Below are 15295 nucleotides of genomic sequence, written 5' to 3'. Positions count from 1 at the left end.
CTGCTTCCTCACTGAGCTGCCCCCTTATATCCCAACACTGAGTTCCACGGTGCAACCACCAACCTGGGCATTCCAGCAAGTCTCTGCCTACGGATTAGGACTGTGGAGGCAGAGGAGGAAAGGAGGGGAATGGCACTGGAAGGCAGACTCAATCCTTCGTATTGCTAAGCTTTACAATGTATTTTCATTTGGTTTTGTGGAACAATCTGGTATCTAGGACAGATCTTCTACCACTCTCTTGCTCTAACACAGATCTCTGATTCTACATTCCAGTCTTCTCCAGCGTTACTCAAGAGCAAGAAATCTCAAACCTTAATGTGTGTGCAAATTTCATGGGAATCTTTATAATATGAAGACTTTGATTCCAGGGGTCTAGGGGGGACCTCAGGTTCCGCATTTCTAACAAGCTCCTAGGTGATGCTGACGTGGCTGATCTACAAGCTGCAGTTTAAGTAACAAAGCTTAAAAGGGAACACAGGACTGATGAAGTGAGTGGATTACACTCCTGAATTCCATCTCGTGCATCTCTGCCTATGACCTCAAGTAAAGGGAATTTCACCTGTTTACATATGATGGGCTTCTTGTGAATCCACTCCACATGGGGGCTTCCACTTCTGTTTTTCTGTACTGATAGATCACAGTTTGGTACCTAATGTTACCACAGCCAATGACAAGCCCCCAAGAAGTTTCCTCGGCCATCTATATGACGGTAATAATAGGTCAGAGATGAGAAGGAGGGTCACTTTCCAGAATCATGGCAGAGAGAATCTGTATTTCTCTATCAGGAGCCCCAGAGCCATTTCTGAGACACAGAATTTTCAAATCATGTTCCTGGAATGGAGCTTGGAGACCATCTTAGGAATCATCTAGTCCTGTAGTTTTTGGACTTTATTTTAGTTGTAGAATCCTTTCTTCCAATGCAAGCATGCATACATAGAGTTCAAAATAAAAGGAAATAAAAAGTAGGAAGTCTCAGGTGGAAGAAAGATGAGGCTTTCCGACTCTGAGCCCCTTTGACAGAGATGAAAGGACTTGCCCATGTCTTGCATCTCTCAGGTGGCAGCAGCAGGACGAGGATACCTTAATTTCCACTATCCCCATTCATTCGGGGCAGTTTGCAGAGAAGTGGGGTAGTAGAGTGAGAACACAGGCTTGTGTTCAGGTAGATCTGGATGCGAATCATGACTTTACCACTTATTGTCGACCTGACATTGAACAGGTTGCTTTCCTCTTTGCACTTGCATTTTCTCATGAGTTTAACCTAGAAGAAATTCCTATAATCTCGAGTTGTTCAGAAGACAAGACATGAACTTGAAATCCCTGCGTTACAAGCCCTGGCAAACAGTAGGCACTCCAAAACTGGTGATTCTGGTTTATTGTCCTCATATGAATATACCTGACATAAAAATTGTCTCAAGTTTCACTCAGTTTCCTCGGACCCCAATCATGTTAAGGAAAACCCAACCTCAGATACGTTTGACATCCATAGAGGAGGATTTTAGCATGAACTGAAGGGGGCTAAGATCATGCATCAGAGAAAAGCCCAGGCCATGTCCTCAACCCTAAACATCTTTGAGATCTACATATATAGGGCCAGTGATGTCACTTATGATGGAGAGGTCCAGGGCCAGCTATAGGAGCCGATTCTGCCAGGCATCTGCCTGGGAGAACCATACTAGAGAAAATTAGATTATTGCTCTGCCCTTTGTGCTTTGTAAGAATTTTAGTGAGGTCTTTGTACATTTTGTCCAACCACGCTTTTGAAGAGAGTCTTCATTATAAAAGAAGGGATTGGGGGGAATTCCCTGGCGGTCCAGTGGTTAGGATTCAGCGCTTTCACTGCCGTGGCCCGGGTTCAGTCTCTGGTCATGGAACTTAGATCCTGCAAGTCACGCGGTGCAGCCAAAGAAAAAAAACGTTTTTAATTAAAAAAAATAAAAATATAAAAAAGAAGGGAATGGGGACAAGAACCTGTTATACACTTACATGTTACACAGCTTACAACTTAGGACAATTGCAAATGTCATAGAAATACACAATAGATATGGGCTCAAACCCTGAGTCCTGTAGAAAAAGCTAGATATTAAAGATAAAAGTCGAATGTGGTGTAAGGGAACAACCTCAGATCTTCATTTGGGTTATCAGCCATTTTCCCCTAAAAGCCAACGACCCACAGATACTACTACAATTTCTCTGCTTGAGGTTGGAGAACCAGACATCAGAACTGCTTGGAATGCCCACTGCAAGGTGCAGATGCTGGTGCCCTTGCAGATTGACTGAGTCCGGATCTACGAGAATAGCAGCCAGGAAGCTGCAAGTCAAACCAGCTTGAAAGGAATTCCTATGTCGATACACAGATGTTTGGAAACTCCTTTGTTGAGGGGTCATGGTTATTTACTCTTTAATGAAGATGAGTTTACCAGGTTTGCCATTGCTTTGATTTAGGTACCTGGGTGTCTGGAGACAGGTTTTTGGGTCGACTCTAGCAAGGGTCAATGAGAGCTTGGGGTAGCCAGAGATCTTCTGGAAGGGGGAGAAAGGTGCAGCATTGAATGGGAAAGGTAAAGAAGTAAGGGTGCAGGAGAGACGAATTCTTGCTGTTACAGCCTCCGGGTTCAGAGCCCTCCAGCCTCCCCTCTCTCTGATGCAGCCACTCCAGGGAAATCACACCTGCTGGATTCCCTCTCCTGATGCCCCCGTTGCCCTCCTCCCTCGTCCTCCCCATAGAAGTCAGGTGCCCTCCTAAAGTCATAAAATCTCAGCTTCCTCAACTACAAACTCTGGAAGCCAAATTCAATTCTTCATCTTTTTCTTGGGTGCCAGGGGTTCTTCTTTGCCTCTGTGACAGAGCCAATCATCCCCTTGGAGCACATCTCTCCACTGGCAGGTATCGCTCACACCCGGACTGTTCTCCTGCATGGCCCCTACAGCATTCTGCATCAGTGGTTCTTAACCTTGGCTGCACAACTGAATCACTAATGAATTTTAAAAAATAATGATTCCTGGGGCTTCCCTGGTGGCGCAGTGGTTGAGAGTCCGCCTGCCGATGCAGGGGACACGGGTTCGTGCCCCGGTCCGGGAAGATCCCACATGCCGGGGAGCGGCTGGGCCCGTGAGCCATGGCCGCTGAGCCTGCGTGTCCGGAGCCTGTGCTCCACAACGGGAGAGGCCGCAACAGTGAGAGGCCTGCATACCGTAAAAAAATTTTAAAAATAAAAAAAATAAAAAATAAAAAAATGATTCCTGGATTCCAACTCTAGAGGTTCTGAATTAATCGGTCAGAGGTGTGCCCTGGACATTGGCATTTTAAAAAGGTGTGCAGGTGATTCTAATTTGCAGCCAAGGTCAAGAGTCACTTCTCTAGACCCAAGAACTGTTACACTGCTAAGAAATGGACAGGACGAATGCTGCTCAAAACGGACCACACATCAGCATCACCGGGGGAACTTTAAAACTCACCCAGTCCTGGACCCCACTCCAGACCAAATAAATCAGAATCTCCTGAGGTGCCAACCCAGTGTCAGTATTTTTCAAAACCTCCAGGTTGATTCTTATATGCAGCCAGGATTGAAAACCACTGGTGTAGACCAAAGGTGTGGCCAGAAGCAATAGCTAGAGAAAGATGACTGAAGAATATGGTGGAAGCAAAGGAATAAGGAAAAATACCCTCCACTTACATGGCCGTAACAATGAGGGTCTTTTTTCAGACTCTGATTCTACTTCATGTATTTGCCTACCTTTTCCGACTGTTAGTTGGTTACCTGCCTGCCAATATTTGTGCATAGGTTCTAGGAATTTACAGTCAATAAAGTATCCCACCTGCAGACTTAAACAGGGCTATTATCTGGCACAAGGTGTGATGCTTCTGTATTGCAAAATGACTTTATCTGCTGGTCTTTCTCTCTCTCAGTCTGTGGGAGAGAAGAGAGCTCAGCAAACTGAGAGCAAAGCTAGTGAGCCCGGCTGAGGAAATTTATTTGTGATTTCTGAACATCCACTGCTTATTGTTCATCTTTTCCGAACATTTGAGATCATTACTAACTATATATATATATATACACATACACACATATATATATACATACACAGTATTTTTATTGTGGATATTTATTTTTTCTCTATTTTTGAAATCTCTAAAACTACTTTGTTACATGTTTATCACATGAACCAAGGGGACGTGTTAGTAATATATTCTGTTTTTAGAGGGGAAATATTTGGCACTAAAAAACAAGGTATATACATTAAGAAATAAAGATCAAGGAGAGATGATTACTCAAGACTACAGTAAGACTAAGGAAAAGCCAGAGTAATGAAAATGGTCTACAAGCCTTTAATGCCCAGATTCTTTGGTTATTTCAACTGTCCTCATATCTTTTTCTTCAAATTTCCGACTAAAAAACACTGTTCATTTTTGAAAACACTGGGGTTTAGTTTACAGATTTTGTAATCTCCCTTGATGTCCCTTTATCTGCAGCCTTCTTATTGCCTATGCCCATCTCTTTTTCTATAGGGTGGGTACCAAGGGGACAAAAGGGGTTTCTGGAACTGTCACTCCCTTTTTTATGTAGTGACTATACTGATAAAGTCTCAATATTGGGGGGTAGGAAATAGTAATTAAATTAATTTGGAGATCATCTTTAGAGTTTAAGTATAATTAGTCCTAAGTTATGTGAGTATTGTAAATATTTTTGAACGCCTCTCTCAAATCCATGCCTCTTTAACTGCATGTTGACTTCCCATTGGGTAATATTCCTCTCGGGGTCACTCTATCAGGTGCAGAATAGCTGAGTCTGAACAAAGAATTACGCAAACAAGCCATATTTGCAGGAAGCAATCTGTCAAAGGGATACGGTGAAGGAGAAAGTCAGATTGTGAACAGGCCTATGGTTACCAAATTCTGCTAACTGAAGAGAGGTAAGGAGTAAGGAATTTTCTCTCACACACAACCTTATGGAATAAGAAGAATTCCTAATAGCCATGATTCTGACCTCTTCACAACAGGAATTTCTTGCAAATAGTTAGGAGCAATAATAAAAAAATTTTTTAAAAGAAATCAGCATAGAAGCTAAACAAAAATATTAAAATAGCAAAGAAAAACAAAAGAATCAGCAAAAAGCCGTGACAGGAAATGCTAGGAAATTAAAGTACCCAAGAGCGAAAGTTGTTTTTAATTTTTACTTTCAAAAATACTTAAAACTTTTTAATCTAATTTTTTCAATATAAAATCTCATAGAAATATTTTGGAATGTTTTAAATTTCACTGATAGTGAACACAAAGTTTTTAAGATATCTGTCCTAAGAAACTCTTCTACCAAATGGAACATTTTGATATGCTCCAGGAGTGCACTAAACTCTACTTGACACAACCTCAGAGGAAGAAAGCAGTCATCAAAGTTAAAATGCAGAATACGACCAGTAGAAGTATCTACTTAAAAATACTTCTCTCTTCCTGTACAGGGATTGGAAACTTCTATTTGCCATATTGGGGAAAAAAGTATTGGGAAGTTTCATACCGCAGTTTCTTTTTCTTCCTCTGAAAGAAGGGAATTATGAGAGAATTGAAAACCAGTAGAGAATGATATCTGTTCGTAAGCCATGTATGCAGTAGTTCAGCAAGTAATTCCTTAAACTGCCCTTGTCAATCTGATCTGCAGTGCTGGAGCTATGACCAGGCCTCCAATGCAACGAACTCCAAGGTAAGAATGAAATTAACATAGGAAGAACCACGCTAAGAGTTTTTGATCAACCCACTCCTAGATTAAGCTGTGACTAATACCATTTACAAAACAAAAATAAAGTGAACTGATCCTTTAACTTTGTTTTCATTAAAATCTTGCTTTCAATGTATCATTATTAAACCTGATCCCTGAAAATATTGCTGTCTCCATAGATTTTAATTCTGCAAATAAGGTCTGGAAAATTCATGGGTATGAGAGTAGTGAGCTTGAATAGATATCTGAGACAGGAATCTTAGCATCCTTAATTACAGGTTCTGTTATTTAAACAGTGAATAAACCAATTCAGATCATTTCAACAAACATGTATTTGGATCATTCAATATGAAGAGATCTATGATTTTACAAAGCTAAATATATGTATGATGGTGAATATTATTTTATATTAAGGTAGTTAAGAACTAGAAGAGGCTCTAATGAACCCAGAAAATGCATTTTTTAAAGGAGAGAGAGGGAAAAAATTGAGTTTTTACTGAATTACTGTGACAAATACAGTCAGTTCTGCTATAATGTGACGTATGTGTTCCTAAATATCACCATATCACCACACTATGCAAAATCACACAGTAAAAACCACAAGGTTTATGGAGAAAACGAGATAAGGACACAATACTCAAAAACTTAGTCAGTGACACATTTTTAAAAATTAAAAAATAAGAACCTATGTAAAACAGTAGTACATATGTTAAATGGTTTAGAAAGTATATATACTACAATAAATACAGCATTCTACCATCCTAAGGTTGTGTGCACCATGAGGTTGCTGTTTGTGAGTTACTGTGAAGTGGTGGCAGGAAGGTTACCTGAACAGGATGGGAAGTTGTGACCCTGCTCACCTTGTGCATGGCTGTGGCTCATCACACACGTGGTGGACGGAGACAGCTGGCCGCTATTTGAGGCGTGTGCCTTTTGTGTACAAGGCTTGGTTCAGCTGGGTGCAGTTTTCTGCATTCACCTAGTGTTTCTTACTGATGAAATCACATGCAAGCCTACATAAACAAAATTCACTTTGCATTCAAATCGTTCCCTAATAGGTCACTAGCACTGGAACAAATTCTTGGTTTCAACATAAGCCTTATAGCAGAACTGACCTACATATATTCATATTCCAGTCTTTTGCAAAACAATGTTCTTCCTCAAAGTTTATCTAATTATTGTTTGTGTCTAAGCAATTCAAAAAATGTAATATCCAAAAAATTCATTGGTGGTTTTAAAATAAGAACAATAACACCAATTGCTAAAGCTGAATAATTGTCCCACTCCCAGCAGCAGGTTCTGCATTCCACCAGCATCTTCAGGCTCCAAAGCAACCTGGTTTACAGCCTGTGTATCTAGAACCAAGGCCCTCCGCCCCGACCTGAGAGAGGTTTCCTTTGTCTCTGACAATGAGCTGCACATACCTAACTACCTGGAAAAGCGCTTCTACTCAAGATACACTGGTTCCCCCTTAAGCCTTGGTTTCACTTTCTGAGGTTTCATTTACCCACAGTCAACCGTGGTGTGAACATATTAAATGGAAAATTCCATAAATGAACAATTCATACGTTTTACATTGTGCATGGTTCTGCGTAGCGTAATGAAATCTGGCGCCATCCCACCCAGGAGATGAATCCTCCCTGTGTCCAGCACATCCACACCCGTCAGTCACTTAGCAGCCGTCTCTGTTATCAGAGCCACTATCGTGGTATCTCACTGCTTGTGCTCAAGTAGCTCTTATTTTACTTAATAATGGCCCCAAAGCGGAAGAGTGGTGATGCTGGCAATTTGGATATTCTCTTATCATGCCTAATTTATAAAGTAAACTTGATCTTAAGTATATATGTATAGGGAAAAAACCCGATAGACACAGGGTTTGGTACTCTCCATGGTTTCAGTCAACCACTTGGTCTTGAAATGTACACCCCTCCCCCATAAGGGGGACGACTGTAGCATCGCATATTGGGGGCGGGGCATCGAACACAGCAGCCTGCAATTTATCTTCCTTTCATCCTCCCATCCCTCTTTGCACAGCCCCTTAGAATAAAAGTCATCATTTGCCCCGATTTATCAGTTTAACATTGGCCATCTCCTATCTCACATGTGGTGGGCATTGTGGCACAACAAACAGTCAAAGCCCTTTAATATTTATGTAAAAACCTAGCTTTCCCCAAACTATCTGAATTATTTACCCTGAGTAAGTGCACATTAAGTCACAGGCTAATGGGTGGCGCACTTTTTTATATGGACTCCTATCCCAATAAAGCATTATGACTGTCTGGTAGTGGTGAGTCCTGAGGGTGAATGAGCCTGTCCATTCTCTGTAGGAGACAAGCTTTCCTGGGTTATGTCATAAAGAAAAATAGGAAAGAGAACCCAAAGCAAAAGCTACAAGAATATTCCGTACACATTTCTTTCCCAAGGCACACATGTCACCCAAAGGATGGCACAGAGCACAAACACCATTTTGACGCTGAAACCAAGTGTATTTGCCTCGAGATAACTCCACCAACTTCTCTTTATATGTTTCAACTTCCTTTTGCTTGGCTGTACGTAAATTATTCTGTGGGGTTTTAATTCCTACAAAAGAGAATATAATCCAATCTTCTGCTATAAACGCAACTACAGTTTCATTCATGTGCCAAGCAGCAGGGAGAGAAATCAAACAGTTGCCCGCCCCCACCACCACCCCCCCCCCCGTGAATTAATCTATATGCCCCAGTTTCCTAACACTAAGCCCACCTCAGACAACAGACTGGGATTTAACTCTTTCCTGTCAAGTCTTCATCGTAAGCAGTCAGATTGCATTCTTCTTCTTACTTCTCACCCCATTACTCACAAAGAACATCTTTTCCCATGAAACCTGAGCTAACATACTTGGCAACCAATGCTGGAGTTAGCAGTAAAAAGTCAGGTCTCGCCTTCAGAACATTAGCATACAAAATATGTCTACAGCAGGGGAAAAAAATCTGTCAATTGCAGGAGCTGTACTCCACTGTCTTAAACGTTGCTGTCCTCGGTCAGAATGCTCCCCAACCCCGACCTGGAGAGAATGCAGGTTCAGATCATGGTACCCTTTGGGAGCGACTGTGGGCCCTGGATAGGAAGGAAAACGCCAAAACTACATTCCAATTAGTTGCTACGGAAATGGGGGGAGGGTGTCTTTTAGACAAGTCAAGATAAATGGGGGAAAACAGTTAATGACTGTACACTTTGCAAGAACTGTTAATTTCAGTAAACCTGACTCAGGAAAGGATAAATCCCAACACTAACCCTCACTGTGATATTATGAAGAAAACTAGGTGAAGGAATCCAGACTAAAGGGAAATAGGAGTCGTTGTACAATATACTGAATTTATCGCATCCCACCCAGCGGTCAGTTAGGCAGGCAAATGAACAGCTGAAAGGCTCCACTGAACCATAATCCCCAATCGTTACACTTAAATGGCTCCTCTCAATATAAGGGAGGCTCTTCAATAACCATAGATCTAATTTCTGTTAATTTTATGTAACCCTTAACAGAATCGTTAACATTCGTGGAACCCACTCCACATGCAGCCCCTCCCTCCCCTACTCCCCTCCTTTCTCCTAAGAGCATTTCTCTTGAAAATTTAATTATTACCAGCGGAATTCCTGCACTTACTAAAGGCTTTTGCAATCAAATCAATAGTTGATGAAAGAGTGGTCCAAAAAAGCCATGTTAAATGCATCCTCCTGCTTCCTTTTCCACGTCATCCGTGTGGCTCCTTTCCTGATGTTACAACTGGAGACCCTCAAAATAACATCACTTTCAGGGAGTTAACATGTCTACGTGTTATCCAGAGGTGGCTATTACATATTTATAAGGGCTCCCCTATACGTCTCTTCTGTATTTATTAAGTGCTCTAAGGATCTGTTTGGCTTATACCAACGACGACAGACTGATCTGAGAAATCAAGGAGGAAATACTCAAGTGCGATCTGGGCAGAAAGAGAAATGTTCGTGCTTATTGTGACTGCTATAAAGAGAGGGGCTGATTTTCTGTGGTATTTAGAAATGAAAATAAGTCGTATCCTCCCCTTCTTGCCCTACTCTTATACTCCCCACCATTCTGCTCTAATGGAAGAGCCCAAAAGCTGCGCCATCTCTCTCTGTGTTTTTCCACCTGTGGAGAGTCTCCAGCACAAAAGAACATGGCTTTGGGGAGACAGAGATGCTTCAGTGTTGTTGTGTCCTCTGCTGCTATTGGTGGGATGGGCCTTGGTGCCTTAATTAGACGACTGTTGCATCAGAGATGGTTCTATAAAGAAAACATTTTATCCAGGCCGCATGTAGTGTAGCCCATGGCATTTCGCACCACTCCCCATATATGAACATTTTTTAGACATGTGGTACATATATATTTATAAATGATTACCTGGTTCTCCAACAGAGTGGTCAAAGGGAACAGCAGACAATGCGATGCATGACTGTACTGTGCACATTATTAAACTATCAGAGATCAGGCTGTGGAGGTGAATTTAGATGAATTCTCTGGATAAACATCCAGAGTTGTCTCCTAAAGGGCTGAGAGCTGAATCCTAATATACAGACCCAGGTGTGCAAACACGATTCCGAGCCTCTAATCTAAGTAATATGGGAAGGAGTCACACATTATCTGGAAAATTTAGCCTTCCACTATTTTCCTGCTAAATTGTCCAGATAATTACTTCAGTTTTTCATTCCACTTTGACTTAGAAACCTAGTCACAGGATAATAACTGGTCATTGTACAGGGCAGAAGCTTATTAGCTTATTTATTTATAACTCTCGTCTATAAATAAGCAACTCCTATGTGCCTTGCACTGCCCTCAGGAAGTTATATTCTAATTGAAGTCAACACTTAGACTCTAGAAAGATCAGTGAACATGAACAAGAATCCATTAAGAGCTAGATTTAGTGAGAGAGAATATGATGCTATAATTGCTGAGGAGCCAGAACTCTACGAAGTTTTCCTAGAGGAACCGGGTTTGCCACAGACACTAATAGAGCCCTGACTTTTCCCACGTCACACACAGAGAACGATATCTGTGTGTACATCACAGGGTAAACTGATGCTACTTACAGCCAGTGACAGCCAGAGCCACCAGCCACCCCGGGACGGAGGAGATCACTCATCACTGCTGGTCATCCATTCAAAGCCCTCCAGGTCAGACACTTTGCTTTCAATCAGGTGTGGGCTGGGAACTAATTAGGCAGAGGGATGGCTCTAAGAAGAGAGAAGAAACAGGTGATGTACAGTAATGTGCAGTTCTTTGAAGAGGAGGTATAGCTTTTGCAAAAAGAAATGTAACCAGAAGACAAAGCCTCAGGAGACAGTGTAGTGCAGTGGTTAGGTATCCAGACTTTAGAATCAGAAAGTTCTGTGTTTAGACTCTGCCCTACCACAACCTAGGTGGGTGCCCTTGGGCAAATTAACTTCTCTAGGCTTCATTTTTCTAATCAGGACAATAGGGATAGCATAGTACCTATCTATTAATATAATTGTTCCTATCCACCTATGTTGTGAAGAATAAATTAGATACTGTGAATAAAGCACTTTGCACAGAGCCTGGTGCATGGAATGTTCAATAAACATTAAACTCTTAATGTTGCTAAGTAATGTTTGGAGCCAAAGGTCAGTGCTTAGGGGGTAAAACGGAGGGATGAAAATGTGAATTTTCAGGAAATGGGGATATGAAAACATTTTGTATATTTGCTGGTACAGAAAGAATATAAAGGAAAAAAGTAATTCATTTGAACACAGAAGCTCTGGTCAAAGCAGAGGATCAAAGAATGTTTTTAGCAGCTATCTAGGGTCAATTAGGACTCCCGATTCAGAAGACACATTCAAACCCTTATCTTCGAAGTAGCCCACTTTCTATTCTCCCACAGTGTTTGTGTGTTCACTTTGCAGATGCTTGGACAAGCAGATAAAGATTTTAATGCAACTGCCAAAGGGGCTACCCATCACTGTCTTTCCAGCTGCACTGTCTTCACCAAGGGATCACCCAAGCACCATCAGATTAATGTGGAGAGAAGAATAATGGACCATAAATATTTGAGGACTACCCAGCAAAAGTACAAGAAATTATCTATTACCCCTTGTGCAGCCAAACCTAAGTAAAAGTTAGTTATGGAATTTGAGATAATGTTGAATTTCACTGTAATATCAAAGAACATAATTTGTAGCCTAGTTACTTGTGACATATAAATATACAAAATCTCCAAAAGGAGAAAATAAACGATAAATTTTCAGGACCTAGCAGGCCACCAAGTACAAAGTAAACGACTGATTTAGGTTGGTGATAGATGGTACCTCCCTATTTGCGACATGTATTAATCAAAAATTTCTCAGGAAGAAAAAAGTCTGCAATTGGAAGATGTCATTAATTGCAAATTTCATCTTGTTATTTAGAAGTAGACATTTCAATGCCTAAAATGAAATGTTCATATAAAATACATTATAAAGCACTTCATTTACAAGTTACTGTACATCTATATATCACTCTGAACTTCTCCATCACCCAGGAAACTACAAGAGCATTTTTAACTTCATTTTACAGACGAAGTCAAATCTAAAGAAATTTAGTGATTTTGACTGTCGACCATGGGATTTGGAAAGCATGGGGTCAGGACTAGAACCCAGGTCCTCCAACTAGGATCCCCTCTTCATCATATATTCTTCTATTATGGAGTCATTATTCTAGGTGCAGCAGAGGTCAAGGCTGAGTATTAGTACAACTGTCCCCACAGAGCAGCTGGGGACACCAATCCAAGTAACACACTGGGCCAAGTTCAGGAGCATAAGCGCACAGGCACAGTGGCAGCCAGTCAGGTGCACTGGCTCCAAGGATCGCTGTTGAAGGGGGTTGTGGAATACGAGCCCTGAGGAACCCTAAATGACGCACTAAGGAGTGTGGGATTTATTCCATAGGTAATCAAGAGCCGTCAAAGGGGTTTTTAAAGAGGGAGTGATGTAATTAAAAATGTTCCAAGTCTGGCCGGGTTGGAGCCTGGATTTCAGGGAGGAGAAGTGCTGCAGGGGGTGTGCAGGTAGGACAACAAATGGGAACAGCTCCCTGGGAATGTCTTCTATGATAGCTCAGGGCCAGCCTTGTCTTGCATTCTTCTAGAATGTGGACACTAGCTCCTCCACTGGACTGTGAATCCTTTGCAGGAGCTTGTGTTTTATTTACCCTCATGTTCCCAGGCTGCACGGTATTGTGAGTAATACTTTGCTAAAACTGCCTGCAGGACTTCCCCTCCCCCATAGTCCAATATAACATCAACAGGGACAAAGCTAAGGCATCACTCTGCAGGCAAATACCACTTCTCTTCCCATTTTTCTCTCCTGATAAATATGACACTTCCATCCCTCGGGTTTTCCAAAATCTGGCTTTCATTTGAAATACTGACCTCTCCCTCATCTCCAGTCCCCACCCTGTTTGTTTTCTGGCCCACTACTTGGCTGGCAGGATCTTAGTTCCCCAACCAGGAATCGAACCTGGGCCCATGGCGGTGAAAGCACCGAGTCCTAACCACCGGACAGCCAGGGAGCTCTCCCCCAATCCCCTTTCAGTTCATCCCTATGCAATGCCTCCCTTAGCATCCCTCATGTCTGTTCCCTTCACTAATTATGGTTTGATCAGAAACTCCTAACTATATCCCTGTCTGCAAATGTACCCCTTTTGAATTTGTCCTCAACACTCCTACCAGAGGCATCATTATAAAACGAAAAGATGCCTATGGCACTGCTTCAAACCCCTGGTTGGTCCACCATGGCCCAGAGTACCCTGGACTACTAGCTGGAGTCCAAACTCTTCATCATCACACACACGCAAACCCTCTGTGACTGACCCTTCATCATCACACACACGTAAACCCTCTGTGATCTGACCCTTCATCATCACACACACGCAAACCCTCTGTGATCTGACCCTTCATCATCACACACACGCAAACCCTCTGTGATCTGACCCTTCATCATCACACACACGCAAACCCTCTGTGATCTGACCCTTCATCTCTGACCTGTTATCTCCAATCACCCAGCCGCAATCAGACGACCCACCTCGGCACTCAGGAGCAAGCCTTCTCCCACATGCCACACCTTAGTGCCCCCCCCCAAGCCTGCCCACACCCATTACCTGCCTGGAGATCTCTGGATTCATCCCATGTTTACCCTCTCCTCTTCCTAGAAAGCTTAACTCATACAGTCACCAACACTCACCAGGCCCTCAAGGCAGAAGTCATATCCCTCCTTTCATGAAAGCACTTCTATCCACTGCTTACCTTTGCAAGAGTTCTTATACTGTATTAAAGGCATTTATTTTCATGCTACTTTAGGGCAGGGATGCTGCCTAATTCCTTTCTCTTTCCTGTTTGTATTTAACAGGTACTCTTTAAACATTTATATGTATTAGTGCATACATATTTTTCAAAACTAAATGATTGAATGAACAAATGGATAAATGTTGACAGATTCTTTTCTTCTCTATCCTCAACGGTATGAATTCAGTAACACCTACCTATAGAATCTGACAGCAGACATTTGAGAGATATAGAAACACATACTTATATATTAAGGAGTGTGTGTGTGTGTGTGTTCTTGTATTTTAGAATCAATTTCACTATGATATGGTTACACTTTACACATAAAAAGCATCTTAGCATTTAACTTTGGATGTGAATATATATGTAGTAAGATTTAGAGCCTATCATTAAAATGTAAATCTCCACATTGCTTTAAATGAATTAGAAAAAACTTTCCTTTTATTGGTTTTATTTCTCTTCCTTAGATCAAAACTTTAGCCTCTACATTTTGAAAGCACAAGTTAGAGACGTCTTTGGTGAATGGGTTAACGTATAGCCATTGGCTTACCAACGGACCAAATGCCCAGTCTACCAAGATAGACTGTATTTGGTGGGGCTATTGGACAACTAAGGCTAATTAAGCCCATCACAGTAACTTTCAATGTTTTATTTTTTCCCCCCTTAAAGCTATTTGGATATTTGTTAAGTTACCTGGAAATATTCTTAATAAAATACAATTGTACTGTTTTGAATAGTACAATGCCTGACACAAAGGACATTCTTGATAAACACTTGTTATTGTCAAATAACTCCTTCCTGGGCTTCCCTGGTGGTGCAGTGGTTGAGAGTCCGCCTGCCGATGCAGGGGACACGGGTTCGTGCCCCGGTCCGGGAAGATCCCACATGCCGCGGAGCAGCTGGGCCCGTGAGCCGTGGCCGCTGAGCCTGCGCGTCCAGAGCCTGTGCTCCGCAACGGGAGAGGCCACAACAGTGAGAGGCCCGCGTACAGAAAAAAAAAAAAAAAAAAAAACAACTCCTTCCTGCTTGATTATATAATCCCTGAGAGCAGGAGGTGTGCTATTAACAGTGCAGCCCATCCAGCCAACCACTCTGCTCAATGTTCGTTGAATAAGTGTGTGCTCATGGGCATTTGAAATTGGGCAAGACAGACACATTCTTCAAATGTTATTTCTGTTGGTTCCATTACCTTAAGAATCGAGTTCATTGGTCTCTGTAGGTACCAGTCATTATTAAATTGAACACTCTACTTGA

General features: G+C 41.9%; 1 long non-coding RNA gene across 2 annotated transcripts in view; it reads right to left on the bottom strand.

Annotated features, from left to right (window-relative positions):
• Window positions 1-15295, bottom strand: part of LOC125960674 (uncharacterized) — a 299417-nt gene that overhangs the window by 149400 nt on the left and 134722 nt on the right. The window contains exon 1 of one of the 2 annotated variants that reach the window (XR_007470593.1): window positions 10794-10906. The exons of the other annotated variant lie outside the window; for it this stretch is intronic. This is a non-coding gene — a long non-coding RNA (uncharacterized LOC125960674). Of the gene's footprint in view, window positions 1-10793; window positions 10907-15295 lie in introns of those variants that run through there. 2 annotated transcript variants of the gene reach the window in all.

This window comes from Orcinus orca, chromosome 12 (genome assembly GCF_937001465.1).
Source record: "Orcinus orca chromosome 12, mOrcOrc1.1, whole genome shotgun sequence".
Classification (NCBI taxonomy): Eukaryota; Metazoa; Chordata; class Mammalia; order Artiodactyla; family Delphinidae; genus Orcinus; species Orcinus orca.
This window is presented reverse-complemented; position numbering and strand designations above follow the sequence as displayed.